The following is a 17,020-nucleotide window of genomic DNA, read 5'->3' on the forward strand; positions in this document are numbered from 1 at the left end:
CTCTGTGAAATTTCAAGAGCCCATATCCCTTGTCTAGATTTTCTCCTTGAAATCTCATGGAATGGGATTATGTTGACCTAGGGCTCATTCCCACTACAAAATAGCCTGGTGTGGAAACTGAGTTATTTTGTGATCAGTTCTCTCTGGAGCCATTTAGTCCCCTTTTACTGCCCTTTGTCATTCACACGGTGGGGGAGAGGAGAGGAAGAACGGCTGCCGTTGAGAGAGGAAAAGAAGGAGAAGGAAAGAAAAGGCAAACTCTTTCTGAACAAACCTTGCAAAGAAAATCCCACAACAGACTTGAAGGCACACAACAACATCAACAACAACAACAACAACAAAAAGGAGGGGTGATGACATGGCGGAAAGGCTTGGGCACCAGCAGCTTTTCCTCATCCTACAGATGGGCTGCCCTCTGGTGCACCCCTCACCTCGCCACCCATGGCAATGGCAGCGGTGGCTCTCCATCTTCCTCTCCTCTTTGTCCTGACCCATCCTCAGCTTCCTCAATCGGGGAGCCCAGCGAGAGTGCTCCCCAAAGGTGAGAGCACTCCCAGGCCCTGCTCTCCTCTGCTTCCTCCTCCTCTTCTTCATTGTCCCCTCTAGCTGAGAGAGTGTGACTTGCCCAGGGGCACCCAGTCGGTTTCTATGGCTGAGCTGGGAAAGAAGGTAAAGCCATACTCCAAGGACTGCCCCGCCTGCCAGCCTTAGCTGAACCCAAAGGGAGTACCGCAGGAGAGGAGCTACCCAAGATTTTGCCCTGTGGTTGCACCCCAAAGAATGGCACCAGAACACCAGGCTGAGAGCAGCTGGCAAGAACCAGCGCAGCCCTCCCAATGTGAATCCAATCTGTCGTTCCCGCTTGTTGAACACAGTTCAGCATCGGGTCTTTTCAAATGAACCACCCAAAAACTAATGTCAGTAAATAGCAGTTCTTTTGCGTTTGTCTCACTTCATTTCGGTTGAAACCGAGCACAGTAGGATCAGAACCGGTTCCAAGTGGGAATGACAGAATATAACCTGATCAGAAATTTGCTTTAAACTCTAGTGGGAACAGGCCCCTGGATGTCCGGGAATGCTGCCAGCACACATGCACACACGCTGATAAGAGTATCTCAGCCAAGGCAACAAGGCTAAACAGCCAACAGTTTATGCACAACAGACCTTCTGTCCGAATAGGGTGAGCCACAAGCCAGTCCAGATTCGGGATTTCAGAAATCACAAATACCAGTTCAGTCCGAGGTCAAGGATGCCAGAGGGTTTTGGTTGCCGAGTCCGTTCCGAGGTTGTAGGTTCAAGAACAGTCAAAGGTCTAGGATGCCAAGAGTCCAGGGACAAGATCCAGAGGAGCCAGAGCCAACAGCATTCACTAATGGAAGCACAATAATCTCTAACAAACACTCAGCATCTCACAGGTGGTTTATATCTCACTCCCTTGACCCAGGTGCTGCTTGGCTAATGAATGCTTCTCTGCAAGCCTCTTGGTACAACAAAGGCATGCTCTTTGTGCTCTTCACTGGCTAAAGGGAGGAATCTACATGCTCTGCTGCTCTAAATCTCCCAAGTCTGGCCTTTCCACTGGGGCAAGGCTAGGCTGTTGAGCCTCAACCACTGGGGCTGGGATTGCAGAGCTGGGACCTGGCAGAGCAGAACTGGGGCTTGGTACATCCTCAGGTTCCTCCTGCACCTGAGGAGCCAGGTCCTCCTCATTGTCCTCCAAGTCCTCCTCTTGGCTGGCCATGACACTTGCTGTTTTTGTTGCTGTTGAGATATGTGACTGGAGAGTGTTGTGGATTATAACCATCAAGAGATGGGAGTGACCTTATCACAATAGTCATAAGTCTCCTTCTTATGGAAGTTCTGACAATTCTGGTAAGGCCAAGACTGGTTAGACATCTTACATACATTTCCTCTTTCAGATTTCTCCCACAGTAAGATGTCTGTCTTGCCTTACCATCAATTGTTTCACATGAAAGTCATTGAAAATATGAAACTTGACCGCTCTTTAACCTCTGCCCATCTCTGTATGACACTGATGATTTCTCAGACCTTGGAAGATGCTCTTTCTCTTTATTCAGATGAAAGAGAACTCTCCCTTTTCCATTTTGCTACAGTACAAGCTTTTCCCTCTATTCTCTTGTGTATTTTTAGTGCAGGCTATTCCTTCTCCAGAGCCAGGTACTCATTAGCGTTAACAAGTGCAATGCTTCTGTCAACAGGAATATCATTCTTCATTTATTCTGTGTTCACTAAGGGGTTCCAGTGAAAGAGCCCTGAGGGGCAGAGTAACACCCCCAAAACATGAATAATTAAAAATCCTAATTCAAGACTGTCTGCCAAACTTACAGAGTAACCCTTAGTACTTTCCTGTCAGGATCAAATTTTTAAAAATAACTCAAGTATGGTTGTCAAGTATGTTCGTGCATTGTCTAAAACTTTTAAGAAAAAAAGTCTGTTTTTGGGGAAAAAAATTTCTCAGTTCAAATATGTCAAGATTATAAAGACTCAAACTGAAGCTTCAGGTTTTGGTCTGTTGTTGGTTATATTTGTTTTCCACTGCAATTCATATCCTGTTGTACCCCAAAGGCTCAGGTGCATCACTAACAAAATATATTCTTGCAAATATTTCAAGGTTTACAACCAGCAATATACAGTCAGTCCAGACTGTTACTTGTGTATTGGAATCATATTCTTCGTTTACTCAGAAATAACTTTTACAGGGACTTACCGTTAGAAACATGTTCAGGATTATGGCATAAGAATGCAAGCAGCAACATGGCATCCTAAAGGTGACTTGGCACCCTAAAGGCACCAGATTCCATCTGATCTTGGAAGCTAAGCAGGCTGAGCTCTATTTGATGCTTAGGTAGGACACCACCAATGAATGTCGGGTGCTGTAGGCTACATTTTAGTGGAAGGAACTGGCAAAAACTCTTCTGAGTATTCTTTGCCTAAGAAAACTCTTCACAATCCATGGAGTCACCATAAGTCAACAGGTAGCCTGAAGGCACGTACATACACAAACACACAAACACAGAAAAAAGACTTTGGTGTGGTATTTTGTGGTAGGGATTTGGTTATAACCTCTGCAGTTCTTTTCAGGCATTGCTGTTTAGCAGCAGGGTCAAACTGCAGAAACTTAATAAATCCTGCAGTCCTGAGGTGTTTTTCAATGAGAAGAGCTCATAAGACTAGTAAGAAAAATGGCTGAAATAATTTTTAAAAAAGTTCTTGGCATGATTGAGGAACAAGATATAACATGTTTCTTTCATCTGTGAAGATTCTCTCCATCCTTAAATAAACACTTACACCATCATATTTATTTTCTGTGCGGTACACGTCTAAGATAATTCAAACAAATATAATGTATACCTTTTTCCAGTGCTCTTGCTCTATAATTTCCCTAAAATTAGATTCAGAAGGCCAAATTCATAGGTGACGTCTAAATGAATACAGGCTTCAGAAAATCCATTTTGGTTTGTGATTATAGTTTCTGGGTGCAATCCACAGCCTGTTGAAATCAAAATAATCAGGTGTATATTACGAGAAAATTCAGTAAATTAGTATATATGCTAGGAAGCACAACTCTTTTCTCCCCATGATATCCAATCAAAAAGCTCTGATCTAAGCTTCAGTCAGGAATCATTTTTGTACGCATGTGGCTGCAATTGTCCACGAGTTTACTTCTATGCTTCAAATAAGAAATGATTGTTTAAATATGGGGATAGGTTGCTCAAAAGGACTAATAAAAGACTGTGAAGATGGGGTCTCTAGCAACACTGTCTTTTTCCAATGCCATCCACTGCTGCATGAATGCAGATGGCAATCTACTGGTTATGTGCAAAGCTCTCAGCATACATTTAACAACTAAAGAATGTTCATGGGGAAAGACCCAATGAATTACTAACGAAAGGACTTCAAAATGTTGTATTACAAAAACAAAAACAGAAACAATTCTGCAAGCCTTGAGGGGATGATGATGATGATGATGATGATGATGATGATTTTCATCCTCTCCTTAAGGCTTGAGATAGTGTGCAACTTGTTGAAATCAAAACACAATTTAAAAAGAAAGCACATAAAACCAACAGTAAAAATACTATGGCAATATCCAGACCGGCGCAAAGTGCTGGCCTGGATACGTACTAGGGTTGCCTCGGGGCGTCATTTACAGACGCCCCGCAACCCTAGGACGTACTCTGTACATCAAAATGGTGGTGCCCTGTCTACAGGGGTGCTGCCATTTTGACATGATGGACGTGCCGTGTCCAAACAGCATGGCATGGGCATCACATCCTGGTGCCACTGCAAGGCGCTTGTGGCCCCCTTTCAGTGTTGCCAGAGGAAGCTCCATTTTGGAGCTCCTTCCACCACACATATTGCTGACACGGCCTTTAAACGGCCGTGCCAGCCATACAGAGAGAAAGGGGCCAAGTGGCCCCTTTCTCCCTTTCTCCGCCGCTGTCGGGGGGGGGGGGGTCCTTGGGGCATGAAGCCCCAAGGACATCCCTTTCCAGGCTGTGGGGAAGTGGCATTTTGCCGCTTCCCTGAGGCCAGGAAAAGCAGCGGATCAGGGCTTCCGGGGCTGCCACTGTGGCAGTTGAGGCCCCGATCCGTCAGGGAAAGGGGTGGTCCGTATCCCACCTATAAAACCATTAAAATACACTAATATAATACATTCATTAAAATTCATAAATTAAAATTAAAATTCATTAATTCATAAAAAATTAAAAAATCATGATATAAAATTGACTGGGTAGGACTACCAGAAGCGATATGGTATGTCTTTAGTGCTATTCTAAAAGCAGTCATCATTTTCAGCTGTTGTATTTCTTCCAGCAGTCTGGGGGCAGCAGACAAAAAAAAAGTCATCTGGGAAGCAGTTGCCAGTCTAATTCTGGCTGCCTGTAGCAAATATTTCCCAGAGGATCTGAGTATACAGGGCAGATTGTATAGGAGAAGGTGATTCTGTAGGTAACCTGGACCCAAATCATGTAGGGCAGTGATGATGAAAACTTTAGAGACCAAGTGCCCAAACTCGATGGTAATCCCACACCAGGTGTCACCGAGGGCCGGGCGGGGGGGGGGGGGGTGGACTCTGGATTCCAACTCTGCAAAGGCTTAGCAATGAAGTATTTCTAGAGTTGGGCTCTTGCTATGTTTTTCAGTGACAAAGTTTGTTAGAAGGCTGCTGTTGTTAGCTGGAGGGAGCATGTTTTTCAGAAAAGGAGGAAGAGGAGGGGGAGGAGGAGAAGGGGGAGCAGACAAAGCAACATCAGGAAAAATTCTAAGGTTTTCATTTTATTGATAGTCCAGGTAGATAATGAAAGGGTGCATTGAACCCAAGTCATCAAGCTTAGCCAAAATATTTTGTACTTGTATCCTATACAAGTACTTAAATAATCCTTTGGCAACTATCTCAAAGAAGCATGATTTTACTTTACTTTTTAAAAAGTGTCCCATGCGTGCCCTCTATTCCTGTTTGGAAGTGAAATATTAATCAATCAGCAAACAGAATAAAGAAAAATAGTGCCACTGCCTATGAAATCTGAGCTAGAGGTAATGGACCTGAAATATCCATTTGTACACCATGACAAAGCTAGAATATAACACAAGAGAAACCTCAGTAGGTAGGTTATGTGATACCATATGTTGCTCAGAAACCCAGGAAACCCAAAAGTGGAAATATTTATAGAAAGCAATCATAACTCCAAAGGGACATTTCATACAATTTGTAAGGCACTTGATTAGCAGCATAAAGGGTGCTCTTTTGCCAGCTCAAAAAGGGGCAGCTTCACACTACCTCTTTTTGAGCTGGCAAAGAGCCAGATTGGGACCGTGATGACTGGTTGCTGCAACCCCAATCCAGCACTCAAAGGGGCAGCATGAAGCCACCCCTTCAGGGCTGTCTGTCTCAGCCGAAAATCTACTCAAGACTTTTGCTTCAGAAGGGTCAAAAGACTCCTTTCTCACTTACTGGCATCAATCGGAAATATTTTCAGCTACAAGTTAGATGCAGTAGTGAGTTTGCAATGTTCACACCACCCCCTGCTTTCAGGATTAGCCATAAGGTATAACCATGAATCGGACCATTCTGGGTCTCCTTCTCCCTGCATTAAGAAGCTTATCACACAGCTTCAAAAATTCAGACTGCTTCTGGATACTATCACATGAATTTTTGACACTGCTGCCACCGGGTGGGTGCAGCCCAGGAAATATCTGGCTAGAATTCAAGTTCAGCGAGCCGATTGGCAAAGCTGGGAAGCTCCCAGCTTACCTGGGCTACACCCACCTGGCAGTGTCAGCAGCAAAAAATCTATCTGATGGTACGCAGGTGCAGCCCGAATTAGAATTCAATTTGGGAGCTGTAAGCAGTGCGATAAGCTCCTAAAACAAATCAACCCGGCAAAATAGGATCCACCACCATAACCATGATGTCCACATAGCTTGAGTTAGGGAAAACCAAGATCAACTTCAGACTCTCAAAGATTGTAAGAGTGTATCTGCACTATACTACTATATCAGTTTGACAGCACTGTCATGACTACATTTTAATAGAACCCCTGGATTTTTAGTTTATTGAAGGGTGTAGAATTTGCTGCAGAGAATCATTACAGTTCTCTAGGGAGACAATCTATATTCTGTATTAAACAATAAAGAATCCATAGGCTATAGACACAATAGTTTACTTTCTATTGCTTTTCAAAAATCATGTATTACTCACCTTAAAAATGTGTTCTCTATTGCATATTGAAAAGATATGTTTTTGTTATTAAAATGTTTATGTTTTGTGTGCCTTCAAGCTGCTTCTAACGTATGTTGAGTGAACCTATCATGGGGGTTTTCTAGCAAGAATTATTCAGGAGGATTGCCTTTGTCTTCCTCTAGGACTGAGAGAGTGTGACATGCTCAAGGCCACCCACTGGGTTTCCATGGCTCAGTGGGTATTTGAACCCCGGTTTCTCAATGTCCTAGTCCAGCACTCAAACCACTGATATCACTTGGCCCTCAAAATATTTATATTCCACTCTTTATTGTGGAATTTTGAACTATAATAATGAAATTTGGGGGGAAATTTGATTGAGATTGGTTATCTTGAATTTGCCACAGAACAGTACACCTAATATCAATAAATATGTTACCCTTTTGGATAACACACTTTGACCATTAACAGCCAGTGGTGGCTGCTGGATTCTATGTCAATGGGGCAATGAATGAGGTTTTAGACTGACCTTTAAAAGAGCTATCCAAGGTTCTATGTTTGAGATAGGTTTCTGCACCATGGAACACTCCTTTACAAAATAAAAACTTGAGCAAATCCAGCAAGCTATTAAAATAGCAGCTACCAGAAACCACTCTTAATTCATTGAGCAAGTACACTGTGTCTCTGAGGAGTCTTGATCTGTTCTTCCAGTATGTAATGAGTGTTAATTTCCACTTGAATGCCAGCTTCTTTAATTAAACTTTGCTTATTGACTATCTTGCTTATTGACTATCTTGATCTGTGGAATTCTATGCCATTTGTCATTTCACCCTCCTTTGTTTTATTCCTTGTTAATGTATGCAAATTGATATAGCTTTGAAAAAAATTTCAGCTGACAATTACAGTTGTTTAGCCACATGGTCAGCAGTGGCCATGCTGGCTGAGAGATTCTGGAAGTTGTTATCCAAGAGTTGTTATCTAAGAACGGAGCAGCTTCACTTCACACAGAAGGCTTTTGAGTGAACATAAGCTCTCCCTTTCTTAACAATGTCATGAAATGTTCTGGTCACACAGTGGTCCATAGCTGTGGTGCAGAATGGAATATGAGTCCTTATAAAAGAGCAGTTAAACCCCTCTGAAAAGCTATGATCACACTTATAGAGAGTATCACTTGAAGCTAAGATCATAGAGACTGACAGAAACATCTGAACTTAACTTTACTGGCTTCAAATTTATGTTCCTAAATTATCAAAACGATTTTCTACAGCAAACTAAGCAGAAAAAGCAAACATCTTCCTATTGTACTGTTGGAAGGCAAAACTGCACATAGATAATCTCAGACGACCATACAAACACTGGATGTACTTTAGGCCAATGTTTTTATTCAATCTGTTCTTTGTGAAAATCCTATGATGAAATAATCCAAAATGAAACAAGAGATGAGAATCCCAGGCTGGCAGACAATTAATAAGCTACTATGGTAGAACAAAGGACAATTGCAAATGGAACTGTAACTGCTGACACATCTGGACTCAAGCTGAAAGGATGTTCAGCTGCTGACATGCTCAGAGAGGAAAAGAAAGTCTGAAGCTGCACAACACACGTTATATGGAGAATGAATATGATATGAATGAAACGTGGCAAGCTAGACATTTTTAAATAAGAAATTACATATAAACTTTGCAACACATGGGATAAATGAGCTAAAATTGAAAGAAATGGAACATTTTGAATCAAAACACAGTGTTTTACTCAGGAAGCTGGCTTTTCCTGGCCATCTGTCCAGCCTCAAGATCCTGAAGTGATGATATACCTTACTGAACAAGAAAGTTACCATTGTTCATGCCATCATATTTCCAGTTTCTATGTATGGTGGTAGAAGGTGGATAGTGAAGAAAGATGACAGGTAGAAAATCAATTCATTTGAAATGTGGTGCTGGAGAAGAGTTCTATGAATATTGTGGACTGCTTAAGTATTGCATGGACATTTCATGAGAAGACATGATACACTAGAAAAGATAACAATGCTTGCTAAGGTAGAAGGCAGTAGAAAAAGAGGAAGACTACATTACAGATGGGTAGACTAATTCAAGGAAGCCATTACCCAGAGTCTGCAAGACCTGAGTAGAGCTGATGATAGGGTGACTAAGAGATTTATCATTCATAATGTCACAATAAGTCAAAGACTTGAAGATAGTTAACAACAATAATGCAAGTATGGAAGCATTTTGTTTTTGCAAACCAGTATGGGGGCCTATTGATGCTTTTAATTAGGTTTAGCTTGGGAAATCTCCCCCTTGAAGTAAGTATGTGAAGAAAAACAATAGTGTGTTATATAGAGTGTATAATTTCAGAATTTATCGGATTTTGGCACATTTTGGGTTTTCTGAAGTGTATTCTTACAGGTTGCTATAGCAATAAGCTGTTGAAGATGCAAATGAAAATGTTCATACATTCAAATGATATGAAGAAGCAAGTTTAAACGGAGCCACTTTTTTGTGCTGCATAATATGCTCTTAAGGAACTGAAGTTGCTAAAGAAGATTGCTTGAGACTGCATGCTATATGAAGAATGAGGCACTAAAGAATTTGATATTGACAGCATAGAAATGTGAATTGCATATACTAGACTAATTGAATTAAAATTTTGTTTTGTTTTGGAGTTTCACTCTGAAAGCTGCCATGTCCTAATGCTGAGCCATCTATTGTAACTGAAAAGCTCCTCAGCATCTCAGCCAGAGGTTACTTCTCTTTGCAATACAGGAGATTCTTTTACCTACCATAGCAGGAATGTGAGAAAGCCTGGAATCTTCTTCAAGCAGAGCAATGTTTTATATATGACAACTTCTTGCTGCCTGATCTTATCAACTGTACTTGCACATAAGCACACACCTTCCAAATATTAGGCTACTCAGAATCTTGTACGCTAAAGTAGTACAAGCTTTCCCATTACAATATCCCCACTGTGTATATAATAAAGGACCTGAGGAGGCCACTGGCCAGTTCTTGACAATCCCTAGTTAGTAATTCCAGTCACAGCAGGCACTAAGTAACCTCCTAAACTTATTGAGTATACAGAAATGAGAGAAATGTTTCTTCTGAGGATAATGGATAGTGCAGAAAATGTCTCATGCAGCTTTCCAGAACAATTGGGGAAATTGTGTTTAGAACGGTGAGGGGGAACAACTTCAGCTTTGAGAAAAATAAAGTATATTATAGACCTGTAAACATGAAACTGGTATTAGGACCAGTATGACTACAAATAAATCCCATATCAAATGAATTCCCTTTGCATAAATATATCCATCCAGTCTCCAGAGGCATTACAACAAATTTTGGAAATGAGGATGAAATTCCCTGCCATCATCAGTACCTGCCCCAGTGGCCACATGATACAGTATCATTTCCTTTGCACCAGGACAGAATAGGGTTGCCATAGGTTGTAAAGATGGCCACAATTTTATTGCTTATGCAGGGGCCATAAACCAATCATAATACCATCATAAACCAAGAGATTTTGGCATGATCTGCAACAAAATCTCACCTGAGATTTCACCCCAGGTCTCACAATGGCATGCTGGCCAATTGCCCTCCCAGTGGTCACTTGGAGGGATCATAGAGGCTCAAACCAGGAAGCATCAGGATAAGATTTCTGCCAAAAACTAGAGGGGAATACCATTATTCTTACTATTATTATAATAGTTATTTGTATCCTCCCCCCCGACCAAAAAAAAATTGAGGCTCAAAGCAGTTTACAATCTAAAAGCACATTACAACTAAAAACCTACAAAGGTGACAATTAAAATGGAATAAAATAATTACATATTAAAACAGATCATTTGTTTAAAAATACATAAAATCACTTTAAAAACATACACATTAGATTGATGAAATCACAACAAAGTGGTATTTCTTCTCTGATAAAAATGGGGAGAGAGAAGGAGAGGGGAAATCCTTTCTATATCTGTATTTTTGAAGCTAGTCCCCCTCCCCCCACTTTTTTCTTGGAAAAAGTCTAAATTTGGGAAGGGAATGAAAAGAGGGAAAATAGTATCCTTTACAGCTTGGAAGCCATTTTGTTACCGAAGGAATATAACTCGTATTATGTATAGTTTGATTTGGTATTACATAATAATGCTCAGTGTATTTAAAAATACAATTAATCTGAGCTGCATCTGCACTACAGAACTAATGCAGTGTGACACCACTTTAACTGCCATGGCTCAATGCTATGGAATTCTGAGATTTATATTTTTGTGAGATCATTTGCCTTCTTTGCCAGACAAAACAAACTGCTACAACAAACACATCCCAGAATCCTATAGCATTGGGCCATGATTGTTAAAGTGGTGTCAAACTGCATTAGTTCTGCAGTTGAGATGCAGCCTAGACAATAATTGAATTGAACAAACTGAACTGAGTTTTCATTTTCTTTTTGTTACAAATGGATCTAGAAGGTCTTTAATTGTAAAGAATACCTGAACTCCAAGAAACCTTGTTGGTTTTGTGAATTTATGAGGACTGGGCAAAACCCCAAAGAAAAACAAAATTAACCATCAATTTAAGTTAACAAACAAAATTATTTTGTCTCTTCTAGTGTCGTGAAGACATAAGACTCTCTATTACATAGAAAGAGCTGAGAAAAAGAAACCAGGGCCAGGAATTGCAACGATCAGTTACTGTGCTTAGTTTTACATAAAGGTCTTGCTATTAGATACTTAAACTGCATCTTGTGATCATGGTGGAGACTGTTCAGTTGCTTCTGTTGCTGCTCCTGTTCCTTCTTCTAAAAGAAAAATGCTTTCTCAAATAAAACAGAATCAAATAAATGGACTCTCTACGTAAATCACTGCAGATACTGAAAAATATACATTTATACCCCAGATCCAAACTAAGCCCCATTTAAAGTCCTTATTCTCAGATAAATGAATACAGGATACAGTTTCTGCCTGAGATCCTCAGATTTAATCAGAGCTAACTCTAGTGATCACAGAGTAGCAAACACCTCTGTGCAAAAGTGTGCTCACATGGAACCAGACTGACATTGTAGAGCCTATATTATAAAGTAACAATTTTATCTTCAGTGAGAATAGATATTGCAGTATAACGATGTATAAAACTTGGCACTGGACAGTACTTACATTTTGTACTATAGCTATTTTGACAGTGTTATATGAGGTTGAAGAAAGAAAAATCAGAATATGTATTTTCCCTTCTCCAAATCACCAGCTGTGTTCTTAAGAATAAGAATAGTTAATTACTTAGCTTGAACTTCAATCAGATCTTGTCTTTGGGACTGTCTTCATGGGTCAAAAGGCCTGAGTTCCCCCCAGGCTTGCATTATCATGGGGCCAGGGCCAGGCTCAATCCTGGCAGACTGGATGAAGATCCAATTATTCTAGCCTAATCTTAGGTTAAATGGCTCTTAACTTAGGTCAATTTGACCCCCAGGTTGCCACAGAGTTTCTCAGAAATTCCCATGTACTTTCCCCCTGCATTTCTGCTAGTGAGCAGACCCACATCACCATACCTGATGCAGAAATGGGGTACCTGGCTGCACCCACATGACCAAACACCCCATTTCTGCATCAGGCATGGTGACAAGGGTCCACTCACTAGTGGGAGATCCAGGGGGAAGGTAATGAGCAGTGCTGATAGTGTGTTCCTGGTCTTAGTGTGTCCCTGTCAGCCATTGGACAAACACAGGTTAGCACCCAGACCAAGAGAGCATGGGCCGAGCTGAAAAGTTGCATGAAATCATATGGTCTGATGTTGTTCTTTCCTTGTCAACAATGGATTTTATAAAGCTTCAAAGATGTGAAAGCACTATTACTGCCCCTCCCCCAGTAAATAAAAAGCAAAGAAATTGTAAATATTAGGAAAACTCAAACTTAGACACACAAGAGCATGTTTCATTTAATGCTATTGGCTGTAATGGCTTCAAAGCTTGCTGAAATCTGTTTATCAACCATATGAGATTCCCAGAATGTCAACATATGCGGGCACTTCTTGAGATTTTACATTTGGTCATTACCCTTTTTGTAATGATATTTGTAATGATATTTATAAAAGTACATCAGAAATGTTAAAAGTATAACTAAGGTCCCTTACGTTTTTCTCTAGGACAGCATCTTGAATTAAATCTCAGGCTTCCACACTGAGGACCTGGGCCTAAAGGTGAAGGGTGGGATCTAGAAGTATAGAATACTGTGTATAGTACTGAGAATTCAATTAAAATATATATTAAGGGGAGGGGGAGAGATGTATTTATACATACAAACATACAGAGAACCAACATGGTGTAGAAGTCTGAGCCTGGATTAGGACTTTGAAACCAGGGTTCAAATCCATGGTCAGCCATGGAAACCCACAGACTGACCTTGGGCAAGACACATTCTCTCAGGAATGCAAAGACAAAACCCCTCTGAAGAAATCTTTCCATGAAAACCCTTTCCATGAAAACCCTGTTAGGTTCACCTTAGGACTGCCATAAGTTGAAAACAACTTGAAGGCACAAAACAATAATAAATAAGCAACATATAACATATTGTATGTTCTGTATATATTGTATTGTGTGATGTGTGTGTGTGTGTGTGTGTGCACGCATGCGCATGCGCATCTGTTATACAAAGAATTCAATATATGATATATTGTGTGTTCTTGTACTCTGCTTCTATTGGCTGCTTTGGAGAGACTGTAGATTATATCAGGCTTGAACCAGTACTTGATAAACTTTGGGGCTGTGCAAACTGCTCCTAAGGGGCAGCCTGCAACCACCTCCATTTTCCTTGGATCGGGGCTGCAGCAACCACATGCCACAGCCCTGGTCTGGCCTTTCCAGGGCACAAAAAGGAGCCGCAAAAAGCAGGTACTTTTTGTGCCCTAGAAAGGTTTACTGCACTGTTTTGGTGCTGTCATGTGGCAACAGCACCAGAGGAGTGCCATGACACTGCATGCCATATGATGCAGCACCCGGTGTCATGCTGCCCAAGGGGTGGAGCCGGAATATGCATCATATGGATGCTACACCCTGACTCGGCCCACAACCTGGCCTTTAAGGTTGGTCTGCACAGGGCCTTTCCTTGCTTGGGCTACATTATTCATGTATTCTCACAAAGATGTACTTGCAGAGATTTTAAAAATAGAATGGGGCAAGTGTGTTTTTTTCTGTTCCAGCTAAACACTTTTAGCTTTGACGTGTATTATTTAAATGACATGCTCTAAGCAAAGGTATCTCCAAACATGTTCCTTGGGATGTGGGACTCAAAAATGGGTGAAAGAGATACACTCTTGATCTGGTTGTGGGCATGCCCCCCTTTGAGTCAATGGGAATTGGAGAAAGGTCCTCTAGGAAGGCTGTCCCTTAATTCCTTAACAATGGCCAGCTATAAGATATTCATTATTGTTTGGGACTGTGTCTTTGGTTACTTTGTTTTTTGGATGACTGGGAAGAAGACCAAAAGGGGAAAGCTTTTGTGCAGCTCTCTTGTGCATCTTGCTATAGATGAATAAAGTGGTCATACTTGAACTTGTATCTGGGTGTATTTCCATTATTTCCTGTTGGGTAAGCATTTGTGCAACCTCAGAATAAATACATTTACTTGAAAGAACAAATCATCCTTTTCCCTTCAGCTAGTATAGGCATTAGGTTCTAACCTTACAGTGATTAGCTGGCTGTGTCTTGGGCATTTTCCTCTCTTCAATCACAGAGTTCTGTGTACCACACAACCTGTCCTGACCACCTAAAATAGTCTGGTCCCTCTAGATAAGTTGGAAGAACATTAGCCAGTTGCCACTGCTAATTTCCAGTCCTGTGTAAAGGAAAGGGCTTCCATATTGTTTTTGCCTCAGGAAGAGAAATATCTTGGGCAATCCCTGAACACTAGCATATATCATGAATGATGTTTGAAACATTTCATTGGATGTTCACTATATATTCTAGCACTTGTTTGGAAAGCTAAGTATACAGTGAGGAGCATAAGATCACTTTAGTATCCAGATGGAATACATTTCAGTGAGAAGAGGGAATATTAGCCTGAAATCAGCCTGTCTCTTCTTTTGTAAGTTAGTAAAGGGATGTAATTCTTTACCAATTTGCTTCTCAAAGGCAGCAACCAGTAATTTTAGCAATTTTCTTGTCTCTGTGAGAAAGTCTTCAAAAACTGCAGTTTTTGAAGAGTATTTGCAGTTTGAAACTTTTTTCTGTGCAAAATTCACGCCTGAATGTTTTGTACAGAAAACAGCATTTTCTGTGGAAGGAAAAATATGTATGCACAGAAAATAATATTTCTACCCAGATTAATTTCATATGGCAGACATTCCTATAGCTACATCCCACAGAAGAGTATGAAACTACACCAGAGAAGTGTATGAAACTGTGTTTATTATACTAGTTGAATATCCCTTATCTGGAATTCAGAAATCTAAAATGCTCCGAAACCCACCACACAGCTATCGGCCACTTTGGGGGCATGTGTCATATAAACACCATGCCCCCAAGGTGGCCTTAAGCCAGTGCTTTTTGCCTGTCTGTTTTGAGCCCATGTCTACTTTGATTCTTTAATGCTTTATCTTGAGCATCGCTTTTTAAAACGAGATTCTGCAAGTTATTTTTCTTCCTTAGATTTTAGTTTTAACGCAAAGAATAAAGACAAACTGAATCTAAAGAGTCAATTTTTTTTTATCTCACAACCAACTTGAGAGATAGGATTTCCTTTGCTTATTCAGAATTCTATTATATTAGATATAAATCTTAGGTAACATGATTTCTCATATCTTGGATAAATAAACAAATAACTCTATTGCTAGTTTTCTAACACATATGTTAGCTTTTTGAACCTATTGTACTAGGCTCCATCTAGAGTAGATCCTTTGCATCATAACATTTATGTAAAGGTTGATTTCATGAATCTTGCTCATTCATTGAGTCACTATTAGTTGGACCTAACAATTGTTTTAGAACATGACTTTTTTGTGGTTTGCTTTGTTAAAGACAATCAAACTGAAACATTTTTTTCTTATCATTCCTCTAATATACATTATAGAAAAAGATTTTGTTAAAAAGTAGTATGTTCCACTGTCAATTATCAATGGACACATTTTTATTAAAAATTTCTATGAAGAGAGGGGACTCCATTCTGTTGCTCTCATATAGCAATGGATGGAGCACTCTAAACAGATATTGAACAAGTAATGGCAAGATTATATAACTGAAATAGAGAAAAGGCTATTTTCTCCCATCTCTATTTGAGCTAACACCTAGCAACTGGAAATGTATGAGATACCAATAGTTTGACAGAGGTGATTTTTAGCTAATATTTAGAGCACAGGTACAATCTGGCTATTTTAAAGGCAGGGGATCTTAGTCCATATTTCACCCACCCTATTGATTTTGAATCTGAGCTTGTTCTAACAAAACTAAAATTTCCATGTGTTTTTACAACTAAAGTGTGCTATGTAAGATACACTGCCAGAATTATTAAAGGCATCAGAAGAAGGGTTTCCTTGACAACATGCCACTTTTGAAGAAGTACTGCAAGAATCATGATCAAAATGTCAATGACCCACAGGCTGTTTGTGATTGCTACTATAGCGACCTTCCTGAATAACAATTCACTTTGTGTGTTCTACTCACACTGCAATGCAGGTAGAGATAAGTAACATTGCTAATGGGATAACCATTCTTCTGAGTTATTTGGAAGGAAAAACTAATTTAAACAGGGATATAGATATGATGTAGGAGGAAATAAGGGTATTATTGCCCTCCAAATAAGAATTCTGATCCTCCCCTTCACTGAAATTTGTCTTCAGTACCCAAATTTCTGGCATTGCAGAGAGAAACAGTGAAAATGGTTAACATTTAGAACTCTTGTGTTTGTTGTGTTCAGCATTCCATTGGTAACTTTGCTTATCCCCTTTCATTGGGTCAGTTCTTTTTTCAGAGTTTCTGCAATGCCAGACATTGGGTATTGAAGTAAATTATATATAAGAGATAGAATTCTCATTCAAGGGAACAATGCCCCTTTCACTATACATTAAGCTTTCAAAATGGTTTATGCTGTAATAATCTTGATCTTTTATTAAGATAAATAAATCCCTATTTTATGGAATTTGTTGCCACATGTTGGGACAAGAAAACTCTTATGAGACAATCTGATTATTTTTCCAAATCCCACCTATATTCTCATCCTATCCTTTGTATCTGATTGCGAGATTATTATTATTATTATTTTTTGCTGACACGGTAATTCATACATATTTCCTGCAGACTCTTTTTTCTAATGTATACATTTTTATCTACATTTTGCCCACTGAACAA

This window comes from Sceloporus occidentalis, unplaced genomic scaffold (assembly GCF_023333645.1).
Source record: "Sceloporus occidentalis isolate IW3139 unplaced genomic scaffold, rSceOcc1.0.p SCAF_5, whole genome shotgun sequence".
Lineage (NCBI taxonomy): Eukaryota > Metazoa > Chordata > Lepidosauria > Squamata > Phrynosomatidae > Sceloporus > Sceloporus occidentalis.